Below are 18,287 nucleotides of genomic sequence, written 5' to 3'. Positions count from 1 at the left end.
ACCAAATTTCAGACAGGTCCAGTGGCTTTTGCACTTTGTTGTTGTTGTTGTTGTTGTTCAGTCGTGTCCGACTCTTCGTGACCCCATGGACCATAGCACGCCAGGCCTTCCTGTCCTGCGCTCTCTCCCGGAGCGTGCTCAAGTTCATATTCATTGCATCCGTGATGCTATCTAGCCATCTCATCCTCTGCCGTCCCCTTCTCCTTTTGCCTTCAGTCTTTCCCAGCATCAGGGTCTTTTCCAGGGAGTTTTCTCTTCGCATTAGGTGGCCAAAATATTGGAGCTTCAGCTTCATTATCTGTCCTTCCAATGAGCAGTCAGGGTTGATTTCCTTTAGGATGGACTGATTTGACCTCCTTGCAGTCCAGGGGACTCGTAAGAGTCTTCTCCAGCACCACAGTTCGAAAGCATCAATTCTTCGGCGCTCAGCCTTCCTTATAGTCCAGCTCTCACAGCCATACATTACTACTGGGAAAACCATAGCTTTGATTAGACGGACCTTTGTCGGCAAGGTGATGTCTCTGCTTCTTACTATGCTTTCTAGGTTTGCCATAGCTTTCCTCCCAAGGAGCAAGCGTCTTTTAATTTCATGGTTACAGTCACCGTCTGCGGTGATCTTGGAGCCCAAGAAAGTAAAATCTGTCACTGCTTCCATTTCTTCCCCTTCTATATGTCAGGAAGTGATAGGGCCGGATGACATGATCTTAGTTTTTTTAATGTTGAGTTTCAAACCAGCTTTTGCACTCTCCTCTTTCACCCTCAACAAGAGGCTCTTGAGATCCTCTTCGCTTTCTGCCATTAGGGTGGTATCGTCTGCATATCGGAGGTTGTTGATAATTCTCCCGGCAATCTTAATTCCGACCTCTGATTCATCCAACCCGGCATTTCTCATGAGGCTTTTGCACTAGCCATGCATAAAGTTTCCGTTTCTCCAAGTCTAAAACAAAAAGTAAAAACTGTTTAAGCCACCCAGGGGATTAGGGATCCTAATCAGAAGTTGTTTAAGGTGACCATTAGGAGGTCACTATCCCTAATCTCTGGTGTAGGTTTTTTTTGAGGTGCAAAAAGCCTCTCTCCCCCTACTTTTCTGCTCTTACATGCCCACTGTTGAGAGCTTGCCTGCAATGGAATTTTGAAGAGGGAGAAGGAAGGGAAGAAAGAGCTCCATGTGAAATACTGGTATTTCACACAGCATCTGATTTTACTGCCCCAAACTGGAACCTTTGGCCTCTGCAGAAGTTTAGTAGCTTCAGTACAGCGAAGGATCCAATCAGCCTCCACAAACTTCTTTCTCCCCTCCACTTTAATTTCTCCTAAATAGCTGTAGGACTCAAATAATCCCAAAGGGAGGGTTAGGACTATGTGGAGTCATGATTGAGAAACTGCTGGGGCTTTTAAATAGGTTCTACAGTTTTAAAAAAGCTAGAAAAAACCCTCAGCCACTTCACCTCATAAAGTTCATTTGCAAACCTCACAAACCCTCCACAGCCTCCTAAATTCCTCTGAAGTACTACCTCTCCGAAAGGAGCCACTTGGCTTAGGGAATTCTCTCTATCCCCCACCCCGAGCACATTTCCAATCTCCTTTCTTCTTTTCTTCTTCCCTCCTCTATTATTTCTTTCTCTTCGGTATTCCACCCAGAGCATATCTTGGGGAATTCTCAAAGAAACTTCTCTTTGGCGTGCAAGAGAATTTCTGCCCTGTATTTCACTTTATGCAAACAGGCAAGAGGGCTGGTTTTTCTCCTCCTCCTCCCTCAAGTCTTTGAGAAGAGTGGGTTCACATGGTCACAGAGAAACAACTCTGGGGCTGTTTTGTTTGTCCGTTGCCATCACCCAGCAATAGGAGGGGCTGCAGCTCAGTGGCAGAGCACATGCCTGGTGTGCAGAAGGTCCCGGGTTCGATCCCCAGCATCCCCAGGTAGGGCTACGAAAGAATCCTGCCTGAAACTTTGGAGAGCCGCTGCTGCCAGTCAGTGTCAACAAGTCTGCGCTAGATGGGCCCAGGGTCTGACTCAGGATAAGGCAGCTTCCTATGTTCCTATGAACAGAAAGCTTTAATTTAAAAAATAGGAGTTTTTGGTTTGTTTTTTAAGTGGAGGGGAGAGAAATATTGCTAATTTATGCAATCCTATGTAGGCCTACTGAGAAGTCCCTTTATGTTTAATGAGGCTTACCCTCAGGAAAGCGTGCATAGGATTCCAGCACAAGTTACTTTTGCAGGGAGGTTTGCACCTTGATGTTCTGCATGTTTACTCGGAAATGCGTCCTGAGCTGTGAGCACGGCGCTGCAAGCTTAACACAGTGCCTACGCGATGCCATCTAATGAACTGACTGCCCTTTCAGCTCAGTCCTATGCATGTTTGGTCATTTGTGGCTTTGGGTGTTTTTGCATGAACTCTAGCTTCAGCGGTGAGGGAAAGGCACTTAGTACGTGCTCAGAGTTTCTCCATAACTTAGCCTTAGGTTTGAAAACAGACTCATTGGCTGAATCCTGGTGAAGTCTTGGCACAAATGAAGTTCTGGGGAGGAAGATACAATGAGAGCTTGTGCATAACAAGGAGAAGGTAGAGAGGAGTTGCACGAAACAAGACATCTGTTCTGATGAAGAGTTGCTGGAGGGTGGTAGGATGAGGGGGATGTTTGCATGGAGGGGATTAGAATTGGTAGGGGGAGAATCTAAATGCCCAGTGGTGAAAGAAAAACATTCTGCACGTGCTCAGAGGCACTCTATGTTTAAGAACATAAGTGCCATGCTGCATCAGACCAAGGTCCATCTAGTCCAGCATTCTGTTCACAAGAATGTCAAGACCACCCTTGCACAAAACCCTTCTGGCTATCATTCTGAAATTTGACAGACACAATCTGATCTGATAGAGCAATGAATCCTGAAACTTTTATCCAATTCTTCCAAGGAATGAAAATATTATTGGCAGTTCCCCTTAAAAGAAAATCAAAGTATAAAACCTGCATCTATTTTTCTGACATTGGGCAGGTGTAATTCCCTTCTAGGGGGCTACTATGCCTGAAATTATCATCTAGTTCTGACCAAGAGAAAAAAGTTAGTTTTTTTTCTAATTTCCCATAGTAGTCCACAGGAAGCATAAAGATTCATTTTTCCAGACATTGACTCTGGTTTGGTGCTGAGCTGAAGTGGTCCGACTACAAATTGGCCAGAGCAGAAGCGGGATGTTTTCCAAAATGCTGAATCAGGGTCTGAGTTGAAGTGGGGAAGGGGGTCAGTGCACACTTCTAATGTATATATTTATGTATGTAATCTATACCCACACGCAAGCACACTGCATGCACACACCGCACACACACATATATATACTGGACATGCGCTTAGACTCGTGTGTGTATGCAAATTTGTGTTATGGGCCTGTGGCCTGGATCTTTTAAAAACCTAGCAACGCTCCTGACCGGGAGGGTGATGTGCTGCAAAGCAAAGTCACCCTCCAGAACCATCTTTATTCAGGTTCAGAAAGAATGGTTTGGGGATTTTGACTGTTATGGGGGCTGTCACAAAATGGCTGCCATGGGGGGAAGGCTTGCTCATTCAGAAACTGGCTGCTCAGAGCCCACCTCTGCAGTAGTTAGGTTTTCGGCCAAGTTACTTTTCTTTTAGTTTCTCCAGTTTGCCTTCTGGTAAATGAATGTTTTGTGACTGGCCACACCCACCACGGCAGCCAGTTTATGAATGAGCAAGCCCTCCCCCCATGGCAGCCATTTTGTGACAGCCCCCATGACAGCCTCTCAAAATGCCAAATGTGCCCACTGACCCAAAAAGGTTAGGGGCCCCTGGACTCCAATCTCTTTTTAAAGCCATCTTTTTAATAACCATCGCCATATTATGCATTATGTAAAGAAGTACTTTCAGACTGCTGTGGTGATTCACACATAGGAATGCTTCCACAAATATCCCTGCTTATGAGTAAACATATGAGTAAACATGCTTAGGATCATGCTGCAGTTCTTGTAATGCCTCTTCCTACCTAGAAGGTCCCTTGTAAGCAAGAGGGACTCCATGTTGGTGGGGCCTATCACTGCATTTCGTTGGTTCTTTCAGATTCGGTGCAGAGTGGGGCAGTTAGCATCCATTTCCCCATGTTGCCAGCAGCTGCATAAGGAAGTATTAACCAGCTTTTTACTGTCTGTTCTCATAAGGTTTAAGTCTCATGTTTCTAGGAACTGATAACATTAAATTGTTGCCAAGAAGACATATTGGCCCTACTGCAGGGAAACCAGCCCTAGGACGTCTAGGACTAACATGGCAGGGTTTGGTTTCCTTAGGGCACGATCCTATGCATGTTTAGACAGAAATAAATACTACAACTTCTATTGTCCCTCAGCCAGTTATGCTGTCTGGGGGATGCTGGGACTTGTGGGATTTAGACCCTGATGCTGGGAAAGACTGAAGGCAAAAGGTGAAGGGGACGGCAGAGGATGAGATGGCTAGATAGTATCACCGATGCAATGAATATGAACTTGAGCACGCTCCGGGAGAGAGCGCAGGACAGGAAGGCCTGGCGTGCTATGGTCCATGGGGTCACGAAGAGTCGGACACGACTGAACGACTGAACAACAAAAAAACATGCATAGGATTGCACCCTTAATCAGACAAAACTCGAGAACATCCAGAATAACCTGATGGAAAAGAGAGAACAAGTCTCAGGAGGCAGAAATTAATAACCTTCAAAGATCTGTGAAAATATGTTTTAAATAAATCCTGTGACATTACAAATTTTAACCCCTGAATAAGGCCCAGAAATATATGCCACAGGGCCGAAACGTGTTGGGCTACTTTGAAGAATAAATCTTAAATTTCCTACATCCCAGGACTTGCTCTCTCTTTTCCATCAGTTTAGGGTGCAATCCTATGCATGTTTAGACAGAAAAAAAAGTCCTACAGCTCCCAGCATCCCCCAGCCAACAAAGGGGATGCCTGGGGGATGCTGGGAGTTGTAAGACTTTTTTTTCTGTCTAAATGTGCATAGGATTACGCCCTTACTTTCCTTAGGGCTAGAGATGACTTGTAAGATGTGTTTATTTCCAAATATACAGGCAGGCAGAAAACGTAATTGTGCTTCAGGTTCCCAAAGAGCAACTCAGCCCCTGTTTTTAACCTCCAGTGAGTAGAGAACCAAGCACAGGCTACTCTTATTACAATCAGAAAGCTAGACACAAAAAGGGAAAAGAGGCTATGGAAGGACAAGACTCTCCAGTGGTGGTGACCTGCAAGGTGTGTGCCATGTTTGTTTTCTTGCCCGAGAACAACATGGCCTACCCCTGCAACAAGTGCAAGTTGATCATGCTGCTGGAAGAAAAAGTAAGAGGACTGGAGCGGCGACTGTCAACCCTCCGGGGAATAAGAGAACACGAAGAGTTCTTGGACAGAACGGTGGAACTATAGCAGCAAAGTGAAGAACAGAAGCTTGAAGAGCATCAGCAAGCTGAGGCAGAAGAGGAAAACGCTGAGGTGAGGAAAAATGCAGTAGAGGATACTCCTTGGGAAAGGGTGACAGTTAGGAGCAGAAGAACTAGATGCCACTCTGCGCCAGTGGAAGCAGTGGAGCTGTGGAACTGTTTCCAGGTACTTGAGGGTGAGACTGGAAGACAGCCTGCAGAGGAAGAATTACAGGGAAACCAGCATGAGAGTGAACAAGAGGCTGAAGGTCAGTCAAGCAGAGGTGATGAAACCAAGGCCTACAAAAACAAGAAGAGAAGAGTAGTAGTAGTGGGAGACTCCTTGCTGCGTGGGATCGAGACCCAAGTATGTCGCGAAGACCTGTGGACTTGCCAGGTATGCTGTCTCCCGGGAGGACTGATTAGAGACGTGACTGAAGGGTTGCCTGCACTCATAAAGCCCTTTCTTCTCATCCATGTGGGAACAAAGGATACCACCAAGCGGAGCTATGAAAAAATCACGTCAGACTGTGAAGCTTTGGGAAGGAAACTCAAGAACTTTGGGGCCCAGATAGTTTTCTCATCCATCCTTCCATTAGTTAGAAGAGGGATAGAAAGGGAAAGAAAAATACTCCGGGTGAATGACTGGCTATGAAGGTGGTGCCGACGAGAGAGATTTGGATTCTGGGACCACGGGCTATACTTCCTGGAAGATGGGCTGTTGGCAAGGGATGGGCTGCACCTCACAAAGGCTGGGAAGAATGTGTTTGGCCACAGCATGACGAACTTCATCAGGAGGGCTTTAAACTGAATCCTGTGGGGGAGGGAGACATAAGGTTGGGGGTAAAAATGGACCGCAACAGAGAGAACAGCTCTAATAGCGCCCAATAATAGTCTTCAGAAACATGTAGGAAGAAAGCCAGACTATGAAGCACATGGTCTTCGATGTCTATATACTAATACCCAGAAACAATGGGAAACAAACAGAACGAGCTTGAACTCTTAATGCAGGAGGGAAATTATGCCTTGATAGGTGTAACTGAGACTTGGTAGGATGACTCTCATGACTGGAATATAGCAATTGAAGGATATAACTCATTCAAAAAGAACAAGAGGAACAGAAAGGGGGGTGGGATTGCACTATATGTGAAAAATACATCTCTCTGCACGGAAATACAGGAGGATGAGCTTGGTAGCCCCATCGAGAGCATCTGAGTTAAAATAAATGGATCAAAGAATAAAAGGCACATGGTGGTCGGAGTCTACTAACAGCCACCCAATCAAGGAGAAGAAGAGGATGAAACTTTTGAAAAGCAAATAGCCAATGTTTCACGGAAACATGATGTAGTAGTAATGGGGGACTTCAATTCCCCCAATATTTGTTGGGAGACAAATTCTGCAAAACATGGCCCCTCCAAGAGATTCCTGACTTGTGCGGCGGATAACTTCCTCCTACAGAAAGTAGAGGAAGGAACTAGAGGATCAACTATCCTTGACTTGATCCTAACCAACAGAGATGACTCTGTTCAAGTAGCAGTTACAGGAACTCTGGGGGAAAGCAACCATGTTATACTTGAGTTCTTGGTTCTAAAGGGAGCAAAAGCTGAGTGTAGCCAAATGCGTACTGTGGATTTTAGGAAAGTCGATTTTAATAAACTCAGAACAATAATAAGTAAGGTCCCATGGCAAGCGACTCTAACAAGAAAAGGAGTCCAAGATGGGTGGGAATTTTTTTTTAAAAATTCTCAAGGCACAATTACAAACAATGCCAACAAGAAAAAAGGGTGGAAGACAACGGAAGAAGCCAATGTGGCTTCACAAAAAGCTTAGAGATGACCTGAAAACAAAAAAGCACACATATCAGATGTGGAAGGAAGGACAAGCAACAAAGGAAGAGTAGCACAGAATTGCAGGGATGGCATCAGGAAGGCTAAAGCTGAGAACGAGCTGAGGTTAGCGAGGGATGCTAAAAGCAACCAAAAGGCTTTCTTCAGATACATGCATAGTAAAAGACATAGGAAAGAAATGGTGGTTCAACTATTAAATAAGGATGGCAGAATAACAGATGACATAGAAAAAGCAGAAGTGGAAGAATTCCTACTTTGGCTCAGTCTTCTCCCGAAAGAGGGTCTATGAGCCCCCTGGCAAAGGCCAAGTACAGGCTAAAGGGGCAGGATTGCAGCTTGAGATTGATAGGCATATGGTCAAGGAACACCTAATTACTTTGAATGAGTTCAAATCTCCAGGGCCAGATGAACTCCATCCTAGAGTAATAAAGGAACTGGCAGAAGAGCTCTCTCAGAACCACCGTCTATTATCTTTGAGAAATCATGGAGGATGGGTGAAGCGCCAGAGGACTGGAGGAGGGCTAATGTTGTCCCTATCTTCAAAAAGGGTAAAAAGGAGGAACCTGGGAACTACAGACCACCCAGCCTGACATCAATCCCTGGGAAAATTCTGGAGCAGATTATAAAGCAATCCATTTGTTGTTGTTTATTCATTCAGTCGCTTCCAACTCTTTGTGACTTCATGGACCAGCCCACACCAGAGCTTCCTGTCGGCTGTCGCCACCCCCAGCTCCCCCAAGGTCGAGTCCGTCACCTCCAGAACATCATCCATCTATCTTGCCCTTGGTCGGCCCCTCTTCCTTTTGCCTTCCACCTGCTCCCTTCCTTTTAAACTTTGTTCACGATTAAGGGTATGCTTCAATTCTGCAGGGGCCAAGGAAGAATTTACTTCTTTACTTCAGTGTAAATCCTGTTGAACTCAATAGAGTTTCTTTCTGCGTAGAAATGTATAGGATTGTACTGCATGCTTTCTGAGAATCCCAGCTTGCTTGCTTAGCAGGGAGCTAGTCCTTAAGAGGTTGAAGACACACTCAAAAGTGTTTGGGAGTGAGTGTCAAAATCTCAGAAGCAGAACAACATTTCAGAGCCCAGGACTTACTGTGCCATGTATATTTTGCTGCCCCCTTCCCCCATAACCAGCAAAGCCAAAAATATACAAATAATTAAAAATAATACAAATTGGGAAAATTATACAAATTGGCGCCATTCCTGACTTGTGTGGCGGATAACTTTCTCCTACAGAAAGTAGAGGAAGGAACTAGAGAATCGACTATCCTTGACTTGATCCTAACCAACAGAGATGACTTAGTGGATCAAGTAGCAGTTACAGGAACTCTGGGGGAAAGCATATAGTCACAGAATTCAGCGTTCCCAGCTGCAAAGACTGTATTGCTTGGGTGCAGAGTTTTGCATCTCCCTTCAGATTCTGCATTCAGGAAGGAGAGGCCACCATCCCGCTGAATTCTGCAACAATATGAATGGCACCAATTTGTATTGGGATTCCCAGAAAGCATGCAGTACAATCCTATACATTTCTACTCAGAAAGAAACTCTATTGAGTTCAACAGGACTTACACCCAAGTAAAGAAGTAAATTCTTCCTTAGCCCCTGCAGAATTGAAGCATACCCTTAATCATGAACAAAGTTTAAAAGGATGGGAGCAGGGGGGTGGAAAGAACCAAATCTTATAAAATCCTGGTGTTTATAATCATGAACTAAGATTCCATTTAAGAGGAAGAAGATGGATGTGACTAGAAATTTATCAGTACCTTTTAAAAAGAGACAGGGCAGTACTCAGCATTTGTCTATCCCCCCAAAAAAATATATATTTAAGTGACATGTGGCTTCTCTGCAGTAAGGGACAGTTTCCCTCCCTCACTTAAGATGTGACATGATATAGTACTATAATTTATTTCTTTGATTTATACCCCAACCCCCAAAAATGGCATTCAAGACAGCTATGAGGGACTTTGAGGAGGACCTTACAAATTAGGGTTCTACCTTTTCTTTTTCAAGTGGTTCTGCTCCTCTGGCACACAGAAAATTAAACAAGGGAAGGTTTTTGCTCATCACTTTATCTCCAGGCCAAGAAAAGCTTCACCTCATAGCTATTTATGTTCAAGCTGCAGTTAGTCTCTGCAGAAGAGCCAGTAACAAGCTGACAAAAAAAATGTGGCAACCCTGATTATGGGAGAGAGAAACTGAAGAAGGGGCCAGGAGTGTGTGCTATTTAACTTGTCTTATTTTCATCAAGACCCAGAATGAGTCATTCAAATAATGATGGAGACTTAGAAGCCCCGCTCAGGTTCCTACAGAGTGCGGAGACCAGTCATTAGGGAACCTGCCTCCTGATTGGCTCGCTGCTCTCAAGCTCTGCCTCTGGATTGGCTCCTTTGTCTCAGCCATGCCTTCCTTTGGCTGGCCAAAAACATATGGCGGGCACGGGGTGTGTGGATGGGGACGCTGATACCCAACAAGGTTCTATGAACCAGCCTTCTCCAACCTGGTCCCATCCAGGTGTGTTGGACTACATAAGAACATAGGAAGAGCCCCGCTGGATCAGACCAAGGGTCCATCTAGTCCAGCATTCTGTTCACACAGGGGCCCACCAGATGCCCATGGGAAACCCACAAGTTCGTTCTGTTTGTTTCCTATGCTCTGGGCATTAGTATATAGACACTGAAGACCACGTGCTTCATAGTCTGGCTTTCTTCCTACATGTTTCTGAGGACTATTATTGGGCGCTATTAGAGCTGTTCTCTCCGTTGCGGTCCATGAGCCTTCGTCCATTGTTACCCTCAACTTTATGTCTCCCTCCCCCACAGGATTCAGTTTAAAGCCCTCCTGATGAAGTTCTTCAGGCTGTGGCCAGACACATTTTTCCCAGCCTGTAGCAAATATGTTTCAGGTACCTTCGCCCTGGTTAATTATTTATTTTATTTATTTATTGCATTTATATCCCACCTTTTTCCCTCGTGCAAGGAACCCAAGGCGACATACATAATCCTCCTCCTCTCCATTTCATCCTCACCACAACAAACCTGTGAGGTAGGTTGGGCTGAGAGTCTGTGAGTGGCCCAAAGTCACCCAGTGAGCTTCCATGGCTGAGTGGGGACCAGAACCCAGATCTCCCGCTCCCAGTCCTAACACTCTAGCCACCAAGCCACACCGGCTCTCAGTAATTAAATGCCCTGGAGGAGAAAATGACTCCTTGATGAAGTGTGTGCCCCTCATTATCAGGTCAGCAAGGTAATCAGTTAATCTAAGTACCCTTAATGACCCCCTTTGTTTGAAATATTGGGCAAGGCTACCTTAGAAGGGGACGGCAGAGGATGAGATGGCTAGATAGCATCACCGATGCAATGAATATGGACTTGAGCACGCTCCGGGAGAGAGCGCAGGACAGGAAGGCCTGGCGTGCTATGGTCCATGGGTCACAAGAGTCGGACACGACTCAACAACAACAACCTTGATTAGTAAGCTAAATGGAAAAGTCATCAAGAGGCAGGGAGATGCCCTCCAACTCCTATTCCGAAGTCCAAACCAAACTTTTGTCCCCTTTTTTCCCCACCCAATCTGGATCCAGCACATGAGCAATCTGGTCTTTGTATGCTTTGTGCAGTTTTGTTTCTAAAACACGTTACTGGTTTTTAAAGATTTTTACACTGCTGCTGATTTTACTCTGTTTTCTTTTTAAACGTTGGATTGTTTTAAACTTGCAAAGGTGTTATATGATCTCTGTAGTAGCTTGGGGTATAGAGAAATGGCTGCCAAAATAGTTTCAAGAAGTGCTACAGCTTTAATCTAATTCTGAAGCCCCATTGGCAAGGCCCTCCGTCTAAATCCACTTTTAAATGGGAAGTAAAATTGAAACAAGTAAGGACCATCTGTGTCCGCAGCATTTTGACAACTTTGGACAACCCAGTCCAGAAAGGAGATTCTCCTGATTCCCTTTGCCAGTCAGGTAATTATAAGTGTCTTGTGCTTTATTTCTTTTTCCTTCTCCTCTAAATGGAACCATTTCTTCCCCTATGGCCCCAAATTTCACTGACACCAGCATCCATGCTGTCCCGGGCGTTCAGTTCTCCAATTTGTGAAGCAGGCAAGAGAAGAAGCTTACAGTGCTGGACTCCTTACCGGTTAAAGTTTAGTTTGGAAGTTTAGGGCGCAATCCCATGCACTTTTGGACAGAAAGAAGTCCTACAATCCCCAGCATGGTTAAAGTTTAAGCCACTGGTAGTGCACCTCGAGCTGGATTTTGGGGCCAAAGCCCAGCCCCCACTTTCCAAAATAACCTCCCAAAGAGTGGCACATGATGGGCACAGTGGCCAACAGACCAAGCATCAACACCTGGCCAACATGGGCATGTGGGGCTACCACCCGTCACTGCAACATCCTTTCTTCTTAGGTTTAAAAACAATTTAAAGTCAGGGCGCTGCATATACATGGCTCTTTTTCTATATTATTCTTTAAAAATACATTTTCCTCTTCCACAACAAAATGGTGTTTATTCCCAAGTAAATGAGTTTAGCAGCAGCAGTTTTATTCCTGATGGTGCCATAATTTAAGTAAGTTTTAAGTGCAAAACTGCATACGCTCAGCGTATTTATTTTAATCAGGATTTAAAGACGGCGTCTTTACCTTTTTAATGTTTGTTTGCTCTATCAGGGATGCAAAAGACGTTTTAAAGGACAGAATGGCTGGGGTGGTGTGGGGGAAACAGGAATATTAAAGGATCCCGAAAACTCGAGACCGTTCAGTCCAGGGTCTCAAATGACCCAGCCGCACCCCCGAAACCAACAAGAGGTCTGTTGATTTCCTAGAGCAGAAGGGAAATTGCAAATGGGGTGGTGGTCCTTCCTGTGTACCCCCCCCCCCGAAAAATGCGAAGTGATCAGGTGCGTTTCCTGCTGGGCTGTAGAGGGACAGGAAGGCTGGAGCTCAGGTGCAAGGTAAAGGGGGCGCCCCATTAGGGGTGGGGGAGATCTGTGGCCATGGGGAAGGAGGAGGCGTTTGGAGGAAGCGGGAACCCCTTTAAGCCCCCCAGCAGCCTCCTCCCGCGTAGAGATGCGATCCTGCCCGGTGCAATGCTGCGTCCCGTCTATCTCCCCGCTGCCCAACCAGATGGGATTAACTTTTGTAAACCGTCCAGAGAGCTTCGGCTATGGGGTGGTATAGAAATGTAATTAATAACAATAATTACGATGATGCTGTCCTCCAGGGGGGCTGCGTTTTTCGAGGTCATTACTATAATGTGGGTTGTATGTGACACGCAGACCCCAAACGTGGTGCCCTGCAGATGCTTTTCTACTGCAACTCCCATCATCCCCGACCATTGCCGTGCTGCCTGGGGCCGATGAGGCTTGTAGTGCAGAAATACCCGGAGGACACCACGTTGAGGAAGGCTGCAGTTGGATCTAAACAGCCAGCGAAACCGTGTATTTGGGAACGCTCCTGCACTTTCTCTTTGGAGCGTTTACCTGCATCTGTGGAAGGAGCCAGTTCGAGGAGGAGAGAAAGAGCCCGGCTGGCGCTTCCCCGGGCTGGATCCATAGTTAGTCGGGCTCAGAGTAGGGCCATTGAAATCAGTGGGGCTTAAATTGGTTCTGATTCTGTCCCATGGATTTCAACGAGTGTCCTCTAAGCAGAACTAATGGGATCCAACCCGTAGTCTCAATGGTTACTTGCATTATTATTTTGTGGTTCAGCCTGGAAATAATGATATGGTAGTTATTTAAACACACTCCCGCTCCCCCTCCCTGTTTCCTTCTCTCTCATAATTAAGGTTGCCAATTAAAAAAAAAAAAATTGGCCCTGTTCCCGGGCCTTTTAAAGCTGCCCGATGGACAAAAAAAAAAAAATGCAAGTGAAGGTTTTTGTTGAAATTAAAATAAAATGGTGGGAGGAAAAACGTCCCATGCTTAATCCCTATGGGTCACGTGAATGGTTTAAAAAGCACCGAAGCGAGCCAGGAGAAAAGAGTTGGCTAGCGTAGTCCGGTCAAACATTCAAGAGGATCAGCCAATCGGGAGGCAGGGCTGAGAGGAGCGAGCCAATCGGGAGCCAGGTTCCCCCCCCCCAAACCCTGGTCTCCCCGCGGGACCTGATTGGGGCTTATTACTTGAATGACTCATGATGAAATGGCTGTGTTTTATTTAAATGCGCCCCTGGCCCCCTGTTAAGTCTCTGCATCCATCCCATAATTAGGGTTGTGCGACATGTTTTTTCTTGTTGCAGGCTTTTCTGTAGTAACAGATGCAAAACGGACAGTATTTAGTAGTAAATTAACATAGCAAATTTATTAGTAGATTAATTATTAGTGGTCAGATTTGCACCATTGTTCAGGAAATACATGAAGAGGTTTCAGTGGGAAACTTGATCCCAGTCTGTGATTCAAAACAACCTTTTTTTTCTTGCCAGTTGAAATCATGACTTGGAGTCCTGCATTGAGCAGGGGGTTGGACTCCCTTCCAACCCTACTATTCTATGATTCTATGATTTAAATCTCCTTGCTTTAAATCAGTCCCCCCTCTGCACTCAATTTATCTGGGTATAAGTACAGTTGAACTCAATGGTGCTTACTTACGAATAGAAATAGATAGGATGGCACTGCATGTGCCATGAGAATCCCTTTCTGAGCACGGAGCTAGTCCTTATGTGTTTGCGGATATGCTCAAAGGTGTATAGGAATGACTGTTGAAATCTCAGAACCTCAATAGAATGTCTGAGCCCAGGACCTTCTTTGCGTTGTATATTTTGCTGCTCCCTTCCCCTGTGACTACAAAAGCCAAAATATTATTTATTATTATTATTAGTTAAATCTATTAGATGCCTTTCTCAAAAAAAGACTCATGGCATCTTAACAGAGATTGAAACATGCAAAGCTTTAAAACAATTTGGAATAGCTAAAAAGAAAATAGTACAAAAATAATAAGATAAAGTATGGAAAGCAATGCAAATTAGTACAATTTATATAGGTTGCAGAACTTGGCTTTACCAGTTGCAAAGACTGTATTGCTTAGATGCAGAGTTTTTCTAGTGTGTAATACACATTACACGTGACTGCAAACTGTTTACTAACAATCCATTTCCTGCCAGACATTGCAGGACAAAATCTATTTCCTGCCAGGTATTGCAGGACAAAACAAAAAATAAATCCAGTCCAGGTCTTACATCCACACATTGGAATACTCCTGCATATAAACCTTTCCCTACACATAGAAACCTAGTCTGTCAGGGAAATGGTTAGACTAGAACCTTTGCCCTTAACAGTCTGGATTGATAACGAGTTGACTGCTTGAGAATTAGGCCTAAATGTGTATGAATGAGGGAAATCATGGAACCGTCTTTTCACTCCTCCCAGGCTGTGGAATGACATCAGAGAGATGTTCTAAATCCCCTCCTTTTTGCCCAGAAGTGGAAACAGCTGCCATGCAGCCAGTTCAGGTAGGAGAAAGTTCTTCGGGGTGGGGGGGTGCAGCTTGAGTGGCTTCTTCCTGATTTCACAGGAACTGGCCTATCTCTCCTCTTTTATGTGGGGCTGCCCCATAGGAAAGTTCTGGGCTGCATGGAGCATCTTCCATGGAGTTCTAAACCCTGCAGAATAAAACACACACACACCCAAGGTTGGATCCAGGATTTGCTTTTCTAAAGAGGAAGGGGTCAATGGAAGGCCCCTCTGTCATTTTGGGGGGGATCCCCCCACACAATCCACAGCTTACCCCATTCATAAGGGTCTCTTAACTCTAGCATTTTCGGGGGGCTGGAGTAACTGCCATGGGAAGGAGGGGAGGTTAACTTCCACCAGTGGAGTATCCAACTTAAATCTGGATCCAGTCCCTGGTTGCTGCATCTTCCTTCAGATTCTGAGTGGAGAGGAGACCATTTTTGCACCCTACCTTTAGGAAGCATTTCTGAGGGAGGAAATCGTTTTCTTCTTTTCAGGGAACAGCAACCTTTGAGAAGGTGGCCGTGTATGTCACCAAGGACGAATGTGCCCTGCTGGATCCAGGTTATGAGGCCATGCTGGAAAATTATGGGATGGTGGGCTCTCTTGGTAAGGATCTCCTTGACTTGAGTCGATAGGTAGTGGAAGGTGTGCCTTCCTGTCAGAAAAGTGATTCCTCAAAGCAAACCCAAGGTATCGATCGAGAAATGCCCAGAACTTACTGGCCATGCCAGTTTATCCCTCATCCTGTTTCTTCTAGCCAGGCAGCACAGGCAGACTGCCATTTGGGACAGAGACAGCAGAGCCCTGCCTGTGTCCCCCTCCTGCCATCTAAGTCAAACTCCCAGCCTGCCAGCCTCACAAAACACAGTGTTATTTTCACCGCATGGCTACCACAATGAGTACCGGCTTCTCCCAGTATCCACTCTTCTGATCTCCCTCTCAGTAGTCCTTTAGCCAGCCGCCACAAGTGCAGAAGGGTAAGGAGGGTAGCAGGGCAAGACGGACGCGTGCCAATACCAGACTACCTGGGTTCCACATATGAGCATAAATCCCCCCCCCCAAGCATCAGGACAGAGAAAATGACCAAAAGGGGTCATTTAAGGAGGCCCCCAGAGCTAGTCACACTAGAAAGTTTTCATTCTGTGCATGTGCAGTGGCGCAGGAAATGAACGTGGCCATTTCCTGTTTCTCAGAGCGCTGACTGAGAATGTGTTGTGGAGTAGAGAAGCGGCAGCAGTGCTGAGCTCTCAAGGACAAGTAAAAGGAATTTTGCCACTCTGCTTTTGACCTGCAGAGCGTGTGGGCCGGTTCACGCATCGTGATAAGCCATCGTGGGTTAATTCACCCGTGGGGCTTGAGGAGGAATGTTTTCAGACCTTCCCAAGACCACAGCAGGCTGGGGGTCTTCTGACACTATAAGCCTTTATTAAACAGATTTTGAGCAGCGCACACTAGAATGGGTGGGTCGTGCGCACACAGGAGGACCACAAAAGCAAAGCAACAAACCTTTATATACTCATGAATTTCTTACTGCACCACAGCTGTCAGCCAATCAGATATTGACATGCTAGTGGGGGCTTCTGCAGTTGAAGCAGATACATAGAGGAACAAAACCTTCCAGCAAAGTTTTCTTATCTCCTTACAACATCCCAACTTTTACAACATCCCAGCACATCCTCTTTATCTCCTTACAATTTCCACTTTCCCACCAATGGCAGCAGTTTAGAACACATGGAGAGAGAGGCCTATCTACAGCTACAGCCTGAACAAAACTACAGTTTTTTTCTCTCAGGCTCCAAGACACTTGCGAGCCACCATTTTGAATATGCAAGGGGTGTGTGTGTGTGTGGGGGGAAGGGCGTGGCTTGTCGCATTGTGCAAACCCAGGTGTCATGGGTTATTTGAGGGTTAAAAAAGTATGTGAACTGAAAGAATGTTGCCAGAGGCAAAAGTGGAACTGCTCTACCCAGATCAACTCGGTATGAACCAGATTCATATGTTCATATATTTTTGTTTCAAGAAGGACATATGAGTTCAAAACCTGACCTCATCTCCTCGGTGGGACAAGATGGAGAAGACCTCTTTGGCCAGGACTCTGCAGAGGAAGTGAGATCAGCAGGTAGATGCTTAAGTATATAAGAGGACCCCTCTGTGTGTAGGAACTGATGCACAGTTGTAGAACTGGAGTTGGTTTTTCAACATGTCCATGTTTCTTTCCCCAGAATGTTTCATATTTTCTGATAATGGAGGCCGGTGGCTCCAATGTCATTTGGGTGGTGAATCCACTCCGAGTTTCAGTCAGAACTCTAAAGGAGCTATCCAAGGTGTGAAGCACCTTGGATAGCTCCTTTAGAGTTCTGACTGAAACCTGGAGTGGATTCACTGCCCAAATGACATTGGAGCCACCAGTCTCCACTGTTTTCTGGCTCAATGTCATCACCATGGCACCCTACCGAACTGAATGCTTCAGATTTCCTTTCCCCCCTAATAGCTGCGATGGGAGAAGAAGGCTGAGGTAGTCCCTTATGTGATGTTTGGGACTGCAGGCATTTGACCTCAGTGGAGCTTGTGTCCACTCACCACTGGTTCCCCTTTTACCCTCCGTCCTGTCTGGAGTTTTTCTACGTTTCTTGCAATCAGACTTGGTTTTCAGAGCTCCCTCTCCCTCGATCCGAAAGGTGGCAGAACTCTGGGGAAGATCAAGGCCGAGAGTTTTCAACTGGGAAGCCCAGTGGCGGCAGACAGAGAGCTTCAGACTCTAGCAGGAAGGAGCCAAGAGAATATTTCCTTCCCAACGGAGTCTAGCATTGAGAGTGAGTACCAAATACCGACAACTTGCAGATGGGGAGATGGGGACCATTTGGGTAAATAAAAGTACTGTACAGGTGACATTTACAGTGGTGCATAGAGTCACATGCCGCTTGTGCCCAAAGAGTAGGGCAGGCGTGAGGAACATTTTTGGTACCAAAGGCCATGTGTGGGTTGGAGATCAGTGCCAGTGACTCCTGTGGCCCTTTTCCTCTTCACTCACACAGACTTTCATAGAATAGAATAGTAGGGTTGGAAGGAGCCTACAAGGCCATCGAGTCCAACCCCCTGCTCAATGCAGGAATCCAAGTCAGAGCATCCCTGACAAATGGCTGTCCAGCCTCATCTTGAAGGCCTCCAGTGTGGGAGAGCCCACCACCTCCCCAGGTAATTTCCCCACACTTAAAGACAGACTTTCTATCTGCGTGTGTCTGTCTTTCCTCTCCCTATGTGCTGAGATTCCATTGTGCATTGAGATTCCAATCTGCCGTGGATTGCCCCTGAAAACCCCCCTGTCAATGCCAGCCTTCCTTAAACTCCAGAAAGCACATGTGAACTGCGTACGGTTAGCAACCTCCATAAAAGTAATTGCAAATTCCATCCTAAGCCGTAAAGTCAGTGTGTCCTAGCCGTTATTGTGCAGGACTAAGACCAGGGAGATCCAGGTTCAGATCCCCACTCATCCATAAAACTCACTGGGTGACCTTGGGCCACACCCTCCCTCTCAGTGTAACCTACCTCACAGGGCTGTTGTGCGGATAGAATGGGGGAGGGGAA

General features: G+C 45.9%; 1 protein-coding gene across 1 annotated transcript in view; it reads left to right on the top strand.

The window, feature by feature from the left end:
- The window catches only part of LOC146356070 (uncharacterized), a 69,340-nt gene that overhangs the window by 47,297 nt on the left and 3,756 nt on the right, over positions 1–18,287 (top strand). The window lies entirely within an intron of this gene.

Source organism: Heloderma suspectum, chromosome 2 (genome assembly GCF_057233095.1).
Source record: "Heloderma suspectum isolate Gila_16-S chromosome 2, 16-S_ref, whole genome shotgun sequence".
In the NCBI taxonomy this organism is placed as follows: domain Eukaryota; kingdom Metazoa; phylum Chordata; class Lepidosauria; order Squamata; family Helodermatidae; genus Heloderma; species Heloderma suspectum.
Note: the sequence above shows the minus strand (reverse complement) of the source record. Positions and strands in the feature narration are given on the sequence as shown.